Genomic DNA, 16,514 nt, shown 5'->3' with positions numbered 1-16,514 from the left:
GTGTTAGCTATGATTAAGTTATGCTCTGTGCAAAATTCTACAAGGCGGCTTCCTCTTTCATTTCTTCCCCCCAATCCATATTCACCTACTATGTTTCCTTCTCTCCCTTTTCCTGCTGACGAATTCCAGTCACCCATGACTATTAAATTTTCGTCTCCCTTCACTACCTGAATAATTTCTTTTATCTCATCATACATTTCATCAATTTCTTCATCATCTGCAGAGCTAGTTGGCATATAAACTTGTACTACTGTAGTAGGCATGGGCTTTGTGTCTATCTTGGCCACAATAATGCGTTCACTATGCTGTTTGTAGTAGCTAACCCGCACTCCTATTTTTTTATTCATTATGAAACCTACTCCTGCATTACCCCTATTTGATTTTGTATTTATAACCCTGTAATCACCTGACCAAAAGTCGTGTTCCTCCCGCCACCGAACTTCACTAATTCCCACTATATCTAACTTTAACCTATCCATTTCCCTTTTTAAATTTTCTAACCTACCTGCCCGATTAAGGGGTCTGACATTCCACGCTCCGATCCGTAGAATGCCAGTTTTCTTTCTCCTGATAACGACGTCCTCTTGAGTAGTCCCCGCCCGGAGATCCGAATGGGGGACTATTTTACCTCCGGAATATTTTACCCAAGAGGACGCCATCATCATTTAATCGTACAGTAAAGCTGCATGTCCTCGGGAAAAATTATGGCTGTAGTTTCCCCTTGCTTTCAGCCGTTCGCAGTACCAGCACAGCAAGGCCGTTTTGGTTAATGTTACAAGGCCAGATCAGTCAATCATCCAGACTGTTGCCCCTGCAACTACTGAAAAGGCTGCTGCCCCTCTTCAGGAACCACATGTTTGTCTGGCCTCTCAACAGATATCCCTCCGTTGTGGTTGCACCTACGGTACGGCCATCTACAAATATCTAATTACAAAACAAAATTGTATCATCCTAAATTCCTCTCAAGATGCCACAAAGTTGAAACGTTTCGGGAACAAATAAAAAGCATTGCAGCTAGGAAAAGACGGTTTTTATTTACAAAACTAATATGTATGTGCTTGCTGCAGATGATGGCTACGCAATCCAATTTGTTAACAGAAAAGAATAATGTTTTGTAACTTTCTTTAATAATTAAATTACTGTGGACCACACTGCATTGAAATAGATGGAACGTTGACTCCAACCTAGAGCCACACTACAAGCTTTTTCGTTACAAGTGGCATATTGTTTGATAAGTATTCTTGGCTAGAGTGATGATGTTGATGATGATGATGGTGTTTGGTCTGCAGGGCGCTCAAGTGCGCGGTCATCAGCGCCCGTACAAAGTCCCAATTTTTACACAGTCCAGTTTCTTTTCACAATCCAGTCTAGTCACTCTCACAAATGATGATGATGAAATGATGAAGACAACACAACACCCAGTCCCGGGAATCGACCCCGAGACCCCGTGGGCAGATGCAGCAATGCTAGCCCCCAGAACATGAGCTGCGGACTTGGCTAGAGTGAACACTAACTATTCTTCGCGGGCATCTTTAACTTACGCACGATGTATCTCCTGAAGACGTGATTATTGTTCAGACACTACGTCTCAAGGTACAGACGGGCAAATGTGCAGTACGATATCCGATATGTCTTCGCACCTTCCTTTCTCCAGTTATCCGTACATCAAAACATTTGTATGACGGAACATTTACGTAAGATTCTTTTTTTCTTTTTTTTCAGAAATCAGTACTGATACGACACTGCCGAATAGAATTAAAGCATCACTTTTTGGAAACCCTGTAATTGTCTCACATCGCGGTGCATAATTTTTATATTTGGATGAAAGGTGCATACAACCTTCCTATGAAGAGGTGCAATAGCGTGGCGCCCCGTGACGTCGGCTTCGGACTCGAAGACGCTACAGACAGCAAGGTGTCGACACATGCGATAAAAAGACCAGAGTTCAGAAGTGCGTCGCATTAACCCACCACTTCATTCCACAGGACGGGAAGGGAGCTTTGCATGGTGTGCCATGCTCGAGTCAACAACTATAGTGACAAGAAAATGGGACACGTGCTAGCGCAGAATCGACTTCTGTGTCAGAGACTAATATTGAAGGCCGTGGGACTCAACAAGAGCAATATCTGGAGGGAGCAGTTTAACGCGCAGCGCACTAGCATGCCAGTCAGAGAGTTGAGACACACCTGGATTGAGACTTGATTCATGATCACTGGTCTAGTACACCACCGCCTTAGGTAGTGTCAAACGCATCTTTTCTGCACTAGTTCTCGATTGAGCCTCGATTACGTCTCAAAAACGTATTAACCACCAAAATGTGAATATACACATAACAAAGTTTACACGATTCATAAACAGGTGATTCTCAAGACGTACATATCCTACAGCAACTAACACACCAGAATGAGTGAGGGATATCTAGGCACTCATTTAACATCAAAATAATTTCCAAAAGGTGAATAAATATGAGCCATCAATAGATGGCACTACACCAGATTGATTTGATGAGGATGAAGTAGTTGAAGAATAATTTTATTCTCATTATTGACAAAGACTACTGTAAGAAGAAAAATCCCCATACTTGCTACACGGATTAACTGATGAGCAGAAGGCAACACACTGGAAAATTCTTTAAATTCCACTGACACCTGTGACCGCGATCTCATTTTCCTGGACAACATCTCTAAGTGTGGCGAGACTTGGTGCTATTACTTTGTGTAGGGAAGGCCACCATCTGGGAAGAAAAAGACATAAGGCATCAACACTGATATCAGTTCCCAAAAACATTTTCACTTCGTTTCCACCGGAAGTGTATTCTGGGTACTGGTAATATTTTATTTATATCCTCTATTTTCGCTGCTTGCAACCACCATTCTCTAGACACTTACACGCCAATGTTACCTATGAAACCGAAGCAGCAATGAGTAAATACGTCCCCCAATGCAAGCTGCCTGAACGCCGTGCTGCCCACGGAAATAGTGCTCAATTATTTGAATTGCTAATCAAAATATCCACGGGTGTACTGCCAGTCTACAGTGTCCAACGGGCACAATATTTCGGCGATCATACATGTCGCCATTATCAGGTGAACTGACGAACTGACGGACTGAGCTCCTGTGAACGTGCCGGCACGGAGATCCGTACGCTATGGCTGCTCAGGGGGAACTGGGTTCGGTCGCCTTAGCCTTCTCTACCTTACGGGTATGCCGTGACCCGTGCAGGAGCAGGCTAAGCAGTGTACTGCTGTTCCTGCATAAGCCTCTGGGGGTGGTTTTGTTGACGTCACTTTACGGATTGTCTTGGCGGCCTAATAGGCCTATGAAGTCTGGATGTTTTCCAAAGAATTTGTGAAACTCCTCCAGAGACTAATATTGAAGGAAATCCTGGTAAGCTGGGTGCTGTTTTATTTCCGGACGCACTTCCCCAGCCGTCGCGCCCAGGGCTGAGACGTCAAAGATGTATTCCCAGTCCGTGGGCGTGAAGACGGGGTGCTGGTTGATGATGGTCAGGTCCTTCCTCGATACCAGTCCTCTGAGGGCCTTGTTGCTCCTGACTGGTCCGTAGGGCTGGTGAGGAAGGGCCGGTTTCGTCCTGTCGGGTGGAGTGAATGGATAGGGGTTGTCCACGTGCGGGTATGTCCCGTCACGAAGAGACGCGGCGACCTTCTGCAGCACAGGCTGCACGCTGTACTCCGTAGGGAGTGGCAGGCATTCACTCTCCGCCGCAGCAAGTGGGGGTGTCTCAGTGTGCGTCTCCTCGTCGTGTGCCCGCGGCTCGACCTCCCCGTCGGGAGGGAGAGCAGGCTGCTCCACTTCAATGTCCATGGGTGCCTCTACGCCGCCCGTCACGTCAACTGGAGGCGCGGGTGGCTCCGTCTGGGTGGAGGCGTCGACCCCCGCTGGCCGACTCGCAGTGGAGCTGGCGGTGGGGGTAGACGTCTTCCTGAGGACCCGCAGCTCCTCACGCAGCTGTTGCAGCTGGCGGTGAACAGCCACGAGTTCCTCCCTCATGGCGGCCCTCTCGGCCGCAAGGGCGGTGTGGAAGGCGGCCAGTGCGTCGTCCGTGGCGGCTTCGCGACGGCACGGTCCACCACCCCCGCGGGAACGGGGGGTGGGACGTCCTTCTCGACGCCAGGTACCTCTGCAGGGCGTGGGGCGGCCATCTTGCTTCTGTAGCCCCGCACGTAGGCGCAGCTGAACGAGTTTGCGGCGTGGGCACCGCCGCAATTCACGCACTTGGCAGCCGCGTCGCGGGGCTTGGTGCAGTTGCGTGTGTTGTGTGCCTCAGCACACTTCAGACACGCTAAAGTGCCCCTGCACACTTTTGCAATGTGCCCCATCCTTTGGCACTTGAAGCATTGCTGCTCAGTGCGCTGTTTCTTCTTGTGGCGCCGTCTGCGTCCGCGATCTTTGCCGATCACATCGACCAGGAGTTCCAGCGCGGCCGCAATCTTGCTGCCCTTCCTGCGTCCGGCCATGTCCGATCGTCAGCGTGTGGGGGTGCGTGCGCGCTCTGTCCGCCGTGGTCGTCACAACTATACGTTTGCTCGATTTACTCTTGATTAAAACAATCGCTGGTTCCCAAGCCTTGCTAAGATTATAGCCACAGTCACGGTTTATGAGGTCGTCATTGGTGCGAATTTCGATGGCCCCTCTAACAACGCTGTCCCAGTATCTCGACGTCTGTACCAGAATCCTCGTGCGTTCGTACTCCATAGCGTGATTTTCCGACAAACAATGTTCAGCGACCGCCGACTTGCTCGGATACATCAGTCGAGTGTGCCTCTGGTGTTCACGGCATCGATCCTCGACGGTACGCATCGTCTGACCAATATACGACACTGTAGACCGGCAGTTCACCCGTGGATATTTTGATTATCAAATACGCCGGGAGAAACTCAAGAATCACATTTGAATTGCTGTTCATCAGAACTGGTTTCCAAATTTCTAACTGACGACTCCTAACTATACGAGGGCGTGCTGAAAAGTAATGACTCTGAACTTTTTATATGAAAACCCTCAAAGTAAACCAAACGTTATTAATATTCTACATCTTCATTCCTACATATTTGCAGCCTTTTGCTGGTAGAGGGCTCCGAATTGTAGTGTATATGTAACTATGTCTTTCGGTGACAAACATAGTTTTGTAATCGAGTTTCAGATTCGACGAGATAGTCCAGACACGGAACAACCTCTCTTTCAGCATGACAAAGCCGGGCCACACACGAGCGCTGCTACGTCTCCAACAATCCGACACCTTTGGGTATCGTCATCGTTCATCCCACCATACAATCCCGACTTGGCCTCGTCCGATTTTCATCTGTATCCGAAATTGAAAAACACCTTTGAGGCTTTCGCTTTGACAGTGACGAAGTGGAGCAAGCAAAGGTGAGGTTGTGGCTTCATAAATAAAATCAAACGTTCTGCAGTGACATTATCAACAAACTGGTCTCTCGTTGGGAGAAACGTGTTCGTTACGTGGCTGACTATTTTAAGAAATAAAAATGTAGACATGAAGAGTAAAGACGTAGAATGCTAATTGCATTTGTTTTATTTAAAAAAGCCTTACGACTGGAATACTCTCTTTCAAATTCTGAAGGTGGCAGGGGTAAAATACAGGGAGCGAAAGGCTATTTACAATTTGTACAGAAACCAGATGGAAATTATAAGAGTCGAGGGGCACCAAAGGGAAGCAGTGATTGAGAAGGGAGTGAGGCAGGATTGTAGCCTATTTCCGATGTTATTCACTCCGTATATTGAGCGAGCAGTAAAGGAATCAAAAGAAAAAATTGGAGTAGGAATTAAAATCCATGGAGAAGATATAAAAACTTTGAGGTTTCCCAACAACATTGTAATTCTGTCAGAGGCAGCAAAGGACCTGGAGGAGCAGTTGAACGGAATGGACAGTGTCTTGAAAGGAGGACATAAGATGAACATCAACAAAAGCAAAACGAGGATAATGGAATGTAGGCTAATTAAATCAGGTGATGCTGAGGGAATTAGATTAGGAAATGAGACACTTAAAGTAGAAGATGAGTCGACATCAAAGTTTTCTGGGTACGATACCGCGTCATAATGTATAAAACTACTGCTGCTGGAGAAAAACCAACGTTTCGGCCACGGTTGGAGCGGCCTTCTTCTGGGTCTAGATCCGGAAGAAGGCCGCTGAAACCGTGGCCGAAACGTTGGTTTTTCTGCAGCAGCAGTAGTTTTATACATTATGACGCGTAACATACCCAGAAAACTTTTATGTCGACTGACTCTGGCCGCGGAAGCCTACGTAATTATATTAGTAGATGAGTTTTTATTTTGGGGAGCTACCTAACTGATGATGGTCGAAGTAGAGAGAATAGAAAATGTTGACTGGCAATGGCATGGAAAGCCTTTCTGAAGAAGAGAAGTTTACTAACATCGAGTACAGATTTAAATGTCAGGAAGTCTCTTCTGAAAGTATTTGTATGGAGTGTAGCCATGTATGGAATTGACACATGGACGATAAATAGTTTAGACAAGAAGAGAATAGAAGCTTCCGAAATGTGGTGCTACAGAAGAATGCTGAAGACTAGATGGGCAGATCACGTAACTAATAAGAAGGTACTGAACAGAATAGGGGAGAAAAGGTATTTGTGACACAACTTAAGGAGAAGAAGGGATCGGTTGGTAGGACACTTTCTGAGGCATCAAGGGATCATCAGTTTAATATTGGAGGTACACGCGGAGGGTAAAAATCGTAGAGGGAGACCAAGGCATGAGTCCACTAAACAGATTCAGAAGCATGTAGATTGCAGTAGTTACTCGGAGATGGAGAACCTGGGACAGGACACAGTAGCATGGAGAGCTGTATCAAACCAGTCTCTGGACTGAAGACAACAACAAGTTTTATGAAAAATTCGGAGGCATTACTTTGCAGTACGACCTCGGATCTTGCGCAGATTTTCTAAATCACCAGGCGTCTTCTGGGGTGATTCCGTTAACGAGCTCCGTTTTTGATGACCTCAGCGAGATGTTGAACCGTAATCATCCTGCATTCCTAAAAACTACGTCCGTATCTTCAAAAGAAAAAAAAAAATAAAATAAATCTCGTCATTCTCGCTTGGAAACAAGAATTAGTCATGTAGTATCTCTTACCTCGAGGAAAAGACGCAAAAAATTCGCAGTCGTACCACTTCTTCATAAAATGACGGGAACTTCTAGGAACTACAACATTATGTAAGATCCGCATCAAAATGCAAGCGTGATCGCCTGTGTCGTATGGAGGTTTTGAGCATTACAGTATTTCATGAAATATGAGAGCGAAATTCTGTACGTCTCGGTTGTTTTTCAGAGCAGCAGCAGCACCAGCATATTAAGATCTTTACATACGCTTCTCTTTATTGTCCGTCTTTCCCTTCTGCCCATTCCAGACGTGCTCCACTGCGCATGAACTCTTTAGCATTTCCGCAGGAACGTTAACGTACTCCGCTTTCCGTTTCGTTATCTGTTTCTTTCGGTTTCTCCCGGTCAGTATTTCTCACAACGCAGTAGTTTCCCCTCACAGCTTAATGCCAGCTGCGCATGTTTTGTCCCATTAATATTATCTTGCCGCACCGAGGGCAGCCAACGTGCGCCTACAGGCAGCGAACGTGTTTTTTTAATCCGAACGAACTGTCAACAGACTGTGGTACGGCGGTATGATTTATTACCACTGGCCGGACCTCTTACTTCGCTGCTTACGTCATGCATTTTTGCAGCGAGCTCAGCTACTAAAGACAGCGAACTCTTTCAGCCCTAATTTTACAGGAAGCACCATAAACTGCTCGGTTACCGTTAATACACTCCTGGAAATTGAAATAAGAACACCGTGAATTCATTGTCCCAGGAAGGGGAAACTTTATTGACACATTCCTGGGGTCAGATACATCACATGATCACACTGACAGAACCACATGCACATAGACACAGGCAACAGAGCATGCACAATGTCGGCACTAGTACAGTGTATATCCACCTTTCGCAGCAATGCAGGCTGCTATTCTCCCATGGAGACGATCGTAGAGATGCTGGATGTAGTCCTGTGGAACGGCTTGCCATGCCATTTCCACCTGGCGCCTCAGTTGGACCAGCGTTCGTGCTGGATGTGCAGACCGCGTGAGACGACGCTTCATCCAGTCCCAAACATGCTCAATGGGGGACAGATCCGGAGATCTTGCTGGCCAGGGTAGTTGACTTACACCTTCTAGAGCACGTTGGGTGGCACGGGATACATGCGGACGTGCATTGTCCTGTTGGAACAGCAAGTTCCCTTGCCGGTCTAGGATGGTAGAACGATGGGTTCGATGACGGTTTGGATGTACCGTGCACTATTCAGTGTCCCCTCGACGATCACCAGTGGTGTACGGCCAGTGTAGGAGATCGCTCCCCACACCATGATGCCGGGTGTTGGCCCTGTGTGCCTCGGTCGTATGCAGTCCTGATTGTGGCGCTCACCTGCACGGCGCCAAACACGCATACGACCATCATTGGCACCAAGGCAGAAGCGACTCTCATCGCTGAAGACGACACGTCTCCATTCGTCCCTCCATTCACGCCTGTCGCGACACCACTGGAGGCGGGCTGCACGATGTTGGGGCGTGAGCGGAAGACGGCCTAACGGTGTGCGGGACTGTATCCCAGCTTCATGGAGACGGTTGCGAATGGTTGTCGCCGATACCCCAGGAGCAACAGTGTCCCTAATTTGCTGGGAAGTGGCGGTGCGGTCCCCTACGGCACTGCGTAGGATCCTACGGTCTTGGCGTGCATCCGTGCGTCTCTGCAGTCCGGTCCCAGGTCGACGGGCACGTGCACCTTCCGCCGACCACTGGCGACAACATCGATGTACTGTGGAGACCTCACGCCCCACGTGTTGAGCAATTCGGCGGTACGTCCACCCGGCCTCCCGCATGCCCACTATACGCCCTCGCTCAAAGTCCGTCAACTGCACATACGGTTCACGTCCACGCTGTCGCGGCATGCTACCAGTGTTAAAGACTGCGATGGAGCCCCGTATGCCACGGCAAACTGGCTGACACTGACGGCGGCGGTGCACAAATGCTGCGCAGCTAGCGCCATTCGACGGCCAACACCGCGGTTCCTGGTGTGTCCGCTGTGCCGTGCGTGTGATCATTGCTTGTACAGCCCTCTCGCAGTGTCCGGAGCAAGTATGGTGGGTCTGACACACCGGTGTCAATGTGTTCTTTTTTCCATTTCCAGGAGTGTAGTTGTCGAAATAAACGCAAGATGGTGCTAGATAAATGACGAAGTCCGAGGAAAATAATTGCAGTTTGCCCAAAAAGGACGTCGTAAGTTAAATATACTGAAATGGATTAACTACTAAAGAATTGATCTGTAGCAGCTTTTTGTTGAACCAACACTCACCAAGCCCAGTTCAGTTTTGGATGGATGGGAAGCTGCTGAAAGAACAAATTTATGACACATTTGTCAGTAGACATAAGGCCTCTCCCCGAAGTTATTTTATCTATGCATTGAGCAGGCAGTAAAGCAAACCAAGCAGAAATTTAGAAACGGAAATACAGTTCGGGGAGAAAAAATTAGAATTTTCTGTTTGCCGAAGACACAGTCACTCTGTCAAAGACGGCAAATGACTTCGAAGGTAAACTGAATGAAATGGATAATGTCTGGAAAAGCAGTTGTAAGATGTACATCAAGAAAAGTAAAACAAGGCTAACAGAATGTCGAGAAATTAAATGATGAATGACGATAGCTGAAGTAGAAAATATAAAACGCAGACTGGTAAAAAATACTAAGTTTATGAGAAAGAGAAATTCTGCAACATCAAATACAGATTTAAATGTTGTGAAGTATTTTCGTAAGGTTTTTTTTGCAAAGTGTAGCCTTTTATGGAACTGAGATGTGAACAATAAACAGCACAGACATGAAAAAAATTAAGTTTTTGAAACGTAGTGCTGTAGGAGAATACCGATGATAAGATAAATACAGTAGATCGAATAGCTAGTAATGGGGAATTGAAACGAACTGGAGATAAAAGTAATGTAGGGCACAACTTTACTAAAAGAAGGGATCGGTTGATAGGACACATCCTAAGGCGTCAAGGAATAGCCATTTTGACAATGGAAGGAAGTGTGTGGGGTAAAAATTGTAGAGGGAGACCAAAATTTGAATACAGTAAGCAGGTTCAAATAGATGTGGGTTGCAGCAGTTATGATGAGGTGTGAAGAAAAAAATGGCTCTGAGCACTATGGGACTCAACTGCTGTGGTTATCAGTCCCCTAGAACTTAGAACTACTTAAACCTAACTAACCTAAGGACATCACACACATCCATGCCCGAGGCAGGATTCGAACCTGCGACCGTAGCAGTCGCACGGTTCCGGACTGCGCGCCTAGAACCGCGAGACCACCGCGGCCGGCGAGGTGTGAAGAGCCATGTACGGAATAAACTACCGCGGAGAGCTGCATCAAATCATTCCTAGGACTGAAGATCACAACTGCAACAACAATATGCTTCAGGTTTCCGCCGCATCATTCATGGAGGTGCGAAATGATCATGCAAGGAGTTGGATTAAAACGAAGAGACATTTCATACCAGAAGACTGTAAGTCAGGTTTAAATTCTTCCATGATGAACAGAAAATGAATAGAAGACAGGCAGAAGAAAAAATGCAAGCTTCAGAGGAAGAATCCAGACATTTTGCGCTACAAAAACGGCTTCCTGTAACGCGTAGTTGTTAAGTAACGCGACCTTCAATCGTCTTTCAGAAAGAGGATAAAATATGCGAAAAATGTGGCAAATCAAAAGCTCAACTAATCCCAGCGATGGTGTATAATTTCACTGCCTGATTTTGGTAAATATGATGATACATAAAGTGCCCCACCGTATTTTCGACGGCTCCTCATCATTATGCCATTAACCCTTTCAGACCTGATTTTTTATTTACTTATTAAAAAAGTATCTGACATAATTTTTACATTCAGGCGAGTTTCCTGACAACATTTTTCTAAGAAAAAATTTCATATGATCTCTGGTTTTCTAGATATTTAATGTACACAATTGTGTTCATCAGGTCTCGAGCTTCATGTCATACATTTCAGAGGTTAACACTATGGATCAAGAATGCCACTCTTTATTTCACTTTAAAACAGAAGAAACAATAAAACTAATTCCAAATTACAGTTATTTAAACAACAATGGTCAAAATACTGATTTTAAAGTTTTGTACGAAACTGCAAAAAAAAGTTTCTGTCCTTTTGGAGACATAAATGTACTTTACATTTTCTGCATTGAATTCTAGAACGCCCTGTACAGTTTGGAAATTTGGAGCGACTTGGAGCTCCTAAATAATGCAATGGCAAATGGTCAATGGAATCAAACTGTATCTCTGTAGCTGGTCATAATTCTCCTCTTTTTCTTGGTATGACTGCCAGGTCTGAAGCCAGTTCTTCATCAGACAGACGCCCCCTCTTCTTTTCAGTCACTTTCTTCTGGCACAGTATCAATCCATCTGCTACCCTGATACGAAAGTAAAGAAGGTCCATTTGCTTCTTCTTTTGGATAGACAGGTTATCTTGTCCGTATGCCAACCAACTTTGCAGGATGGCAAAGTCAACAGCATGAAAAATCATATGGAAAGCCCATTTTCGAGATCTGATGAAAACTCTGTAGAAGCGTTCCACACCATCCATTGCATGTTTCTATCTTCTCACTATTTCAGGTCTTTCCACTTTCACATATTTATGGTGTTTTTTGTCCCAATACTCAACTTCATCCACTGAGCCTTTACCAACAAAGTTTGAACACAATACAACTGGCCTACAGTCTAACCACTTACACATGGTAATGTCATCAGCACTAGTGATTTCTTCACAGTAACCTCTGGTTTGTTTCATTATTTTTTGTCATCTGAAAAAGGCAAATTCTTTCCAAATCTGTTTTGATGGACTGTATCTGCTGCATTGATGCCTTGTGATTTCAGAACTTGAAACAGATAAGGTAAAAATAAGTTGTCAAAGTATAATTTATGACCTTTGCCTTTTGAGAGTGGAACAGAAAATTCTAAACTAACAGCACTACCTAATCCAAATTTTTACAGTATGTGGTATTTAGTTCAGTTGTAGCACCTTGATACAAAAGGAAATCATGCACTATTCCACTCTTTTCACATGAAGACTTTGATTCCCCATGGACTTGGTTTCCCCTTGACATACTGCTCTGCAGAAAACTTCCCAGTGAAAGGAATAACTCCTTCACTGACACAAACATTCTCTTCTATAGGAAGTTCACTGCAGCGTTTGCGAATGGCTAAGTAAATTGGCCTGACTTTGTAAAATTTATCTTTATTTTCAGGTGGCTTTTCCAGATTATTCACCAAGTGTCAATTTGTTTGTAATTCTAAAAATCTGTCTTGTGATGTGTTTTCCCAAAACACAATTACCTTCAGGCTTGTATCCCAATACATTCATAATCTGGGAAATTTCAAGGTGCCAGTGATTATATGCAAAGCAAATAGCATCTCTTGTGCTTGAGGAGTTGTCTGCTTGAATGAGGATTTGCCTTGTTGTAATGCATAAATATGAGTATGTGCTGCCATGTTAGTGAACAAATCATCTGGTATATCTCTTTTGAAGTATTGCATTGGAGAACACAAGAGAGATTCTTCAAAATTTGGAGCTTTGTATGTTTCTGCAATGGTTCTTAGAGGCTTGCGTTTCCATTTTATGGGTTCTTTAGGTGTCACCATTACGTTGTCACACAGGTTATTCAGTTCTGGGTTGTTTTCATTGCATAAAAAGTTCACTTCAGCATCCACCAACTCTCCACCATCTGCATCTTCAGATATGGTGGCTCTACACACATCATTCACGCCCACGCTATTTGCTCCAACACGTTTTACTATTTGTGGAGCTTGCCTTTCAATAAGTGGTACACTGTCATCCTCATCTCCTCTCAGACTAATGTCAGAAACGCCACCATTTTCAATTATGTCCATAATCAAGTCCCAATCTTTCTCCACAGACAGATATTCCTTATCCATATTTGTAAGTCAAAAGCCAGCAATATAAAATAAAATCATATGTACAGGTCAGTTATTCTCCTCCTTGCTGCTGGTACTGAAATTAATGGAAGAATTACCACACATAACTACCATATCCATGCAAATATAGCTGACACAGATTCTAGGTTATTTTTCCTATTTTACAGCATTAAGGACCTGTTGTACACAAGTGTGTACATTAATCTTACCTGATACGTAACACAAATATCAACTGTATACAATTGCTGAAAACTCCACTGAAAGAACGTCTAATGTTTCCAAAAGAAGGAAACCACACAAAACATTCATAAACGAAACCCACAACGTGACTATTAAAGCAATAAAGTCAACGAGTAATGGCTTCCCACAGAAAGACAACACCAAAGAGTATATTTTGCTATGTGGTTCACAAACTGCTCACAAGAGAGCAGCAACTGCTGGAGCATGGCTAAAAGAAACGTACACAAATGTGCAAAGTGGGTTTGGATGCACCTCACATTTCTTGTCAGCGAAATATTAGTGAACAAACTTTATGTACACAATTGTGACCGCCAGGTCTGAAAGGGTTAAGAAACTCGTCTCTGGGACATTCGTTCCGATGATTAATAGAGTGTATTGATACAATTCCTTCTACAAAATAAAGTAGTTTTTGATATCTTCTTGGAAAAGTGTCTTTGGAGAACGATTAGTATGACTTATGAGAAAGTTCGTCACCGTATTGAGAGTATTGAAGGTAGTTTGTTTAATCTGTCTGCGCTCCGAGTCATCAACCGAAGGGTCACTGCATGCACTGGTTGAGGAACGTTTGTGTGAAAATGTGCAAAAGTTAAATAGCGAACAAGAAATGCACTTAGTTAGTTACATGTTCCACGGATAATTTTGCGCAATTGTGGAACGACTCATTTTAGATTCAAGTCACAAATAAATTTTTGCATATGCTTACATTCTGGACATTTCTAGGTTTTTTATTATTGAATTTTATTATTAAACGTTTTGAGACAGTGTGCGCTGTGTCTGTGAAGTCGTGAAATCAGCTTAATGCTGTATGTTTAACACTTTTTTAAATTCGTAATGAATTTCTACGAATTTCATTTATTGATTTTATTTGTTGGTTGAATTACTTAACTTGCCAGGTTTGGTGCCTTCAGTCTCTCAATGCTATTGGGGAAAAATACTGAAATGCTCTATAATCAGTCACAAATGCAGTGGAATATTTTTATTCTCTCGCCACAGCTATTGAGTCACTTTTTAAACAACGTACTGGTTGGCAATGATGAAGTCGTATGGTGTAACAATAGAAAACGTTACTTGAGGTGCAGCTGAAGGCATGATGAAGAAACCAGTGTATTGACTCAACCATGATGTACCGTCTTCAAGGGCCTCGGGTACTGTGTCTGTTGGAAGACCATAATTCGAATGTTGATAGCGAAATCTTTCGTGTATTAACCCAGTGCTTTTTGTAAAGTTTGCTGCGAGTTAACAATGGCTCACAGTAAATTGTTTTGGTATTCCAACAATTTTTGTGGTTGTTGTATGTCGTAAACTATAAATCAAGACCACCATCATCATCACTGGGTTATCCGCCTTGCGGCAGTTTTTGACTGCATAGCCCTCCATGCTTCTCTGCCTTCTCTCTCCATTCTTTGGTATCCTCCTCGTGGCCTGCTGACATCATCCAGCATCTGGAACCTTCTTATGCCCTTCCGTTTCTTTCGCGCAACGAAACCTTCAATTCCCTCTACTGGAAGGCAATCTCTTCTTAGATTGTGACCTACACAGTTTAGTTTCCTTTTCTTCAGCGTCAACAGCATCCTCCGTTCTTCTCCAACTCTACTCAGTACTTCTTCATTCCTGACTTTATCAGTCCAGCTGATCTCCATTCTAGGCCATATCTACATTTCATAAGCTTCACTTCTAATCCTGTTTTCTCAAATTCCACAATTCTGCTCCATCCAAGGCCACGCTTCGTGTTAAGCACTTAACCAATCGCCTCCATAATTCCTTGTTTAAACAACTAGTTAGGAGTCATCTCTGCTTTTGAAATGCCTCTTTTGTCAGAGCTATTCTCACTTTGATATCTTGTTGGCGGTCCATGTCTTCTTGAATCCAACTTCCCAAATACTTGAATGCTCTTACCTGTTCTATGATTTCTGACTCCAACTTAATTTTCACTTTTCTTTTCTTTAGGCCTATGACCATGCTTTTGGTTTTCTTGTTATTAATTTTCATACCATAGTCTGCACAGGCTTCATTCAGGTCATTTAGCATTTGAGTCTGCGTCTCTTGATTTTCTGCGAGGATCACCATGACATCTGCAAATCTTATACATTCAATTTTCCGCTCACCTATCCTGACGCCTCTTGTCCCATCCAGACAGCTTTCCAGTACTTCCTCCAGACAGATGTTAAATAGGATCGGCGAGAGACAACAGCTCTGTCTAACACCTCTCCCAATCGTGCTCTCTTCACAGATCCCATTACCTATTCGTACCCGCGCTTTCAGATCCAGCTACAGATTTGCAATCAATCTTCTCTCCTTCCACTTTACTCCCTTATTTTTAAAGATATCTAACAGCTCATCCCAGTGCACTCCATCAAAGGCCTTTTCGAGGTCTATCAAGACGGCATACATTTCTTTGCCCTTTTCTATGTATCTTTCACCGATGGTTCTTAGAAGTTCAATGGCATCTCGTGTTCCCTTTTCCCTTATGAAACCATATTGTTCTTCACCAAGTGTTTCTTCCAGCGTTCCATACAGCCTCCTATTCAGAATTCGAAGAACTTCTTTTACTGCCTGCGATATTATGCTGAGTGTGCGAGGTGCCGGGGCTAGCAGTGTATTTAACACTAAATTCTTCGAGAATCTACATATGTAAATGATGCTCTAACAAGGGGAGGCCGTCAATTGTGAAATTCAGATTCGATTCATACTGCGCATAATAAAAGCTCATGGCCAGAGGTGTAATGTGGCAAAGCACCAAGATGCACTTCTCAGCCGTTGTCGAGAAAATCGACAGTTAAAAGAAACCGTTGCAGAGAAATACTCTCAACGATTAATAATTTTCTACAGCGTCGTGGCGCAGCGGTAAGCGCTCGGGTTCGTAATCCGAAGGTCACCGGATCGAATCTCGCGCCATGCAACTTTTTTTTTTTTAGTATTTGTTTTTTTTTAATTCAAATGTATATATATATATGCATATAATAAGTTGTTGAAAGTCGTTTGTCGTGGAAAGACTGGCGACTTCGAACATCATTATGTTTTCCGCAAACAAAGTTGTATTTCACAAATGTTATTAATTGTCTTGTTAACCACGTATAGTTAACAGAAGACGTAGAAACGATATTCCGAAACGAATACGTATAGCGTAAGTCAAACGTTCGAATTAGAATAGAGACCCCACGAACACAAATTTGCTGTGGCAGGTTTGAAATATAAACTCCGTTAGTCGCTCGTTACACGTGAAGGACAGATGTTGAATGGGCCGAAACG

The sequence above is a fragment of the Schistocerca nitens genome, chromosome 6 (genome assembly GCF_023898315.1).
Source record: "Schistocerca nitens isolate TAMUIC-IGC-003100 chromosome 6, iqSchNite1.1, whole genome shotgun sequence".
Lineage (NCBI taxonomy): Eukaryota > Metazoa > Arthropoda > Insecta > Orthoptera > Acrididae > Schistocerca > Schistocerca nitens.
Note: the sequence above shows the minus strand (reverse complement) of the source record.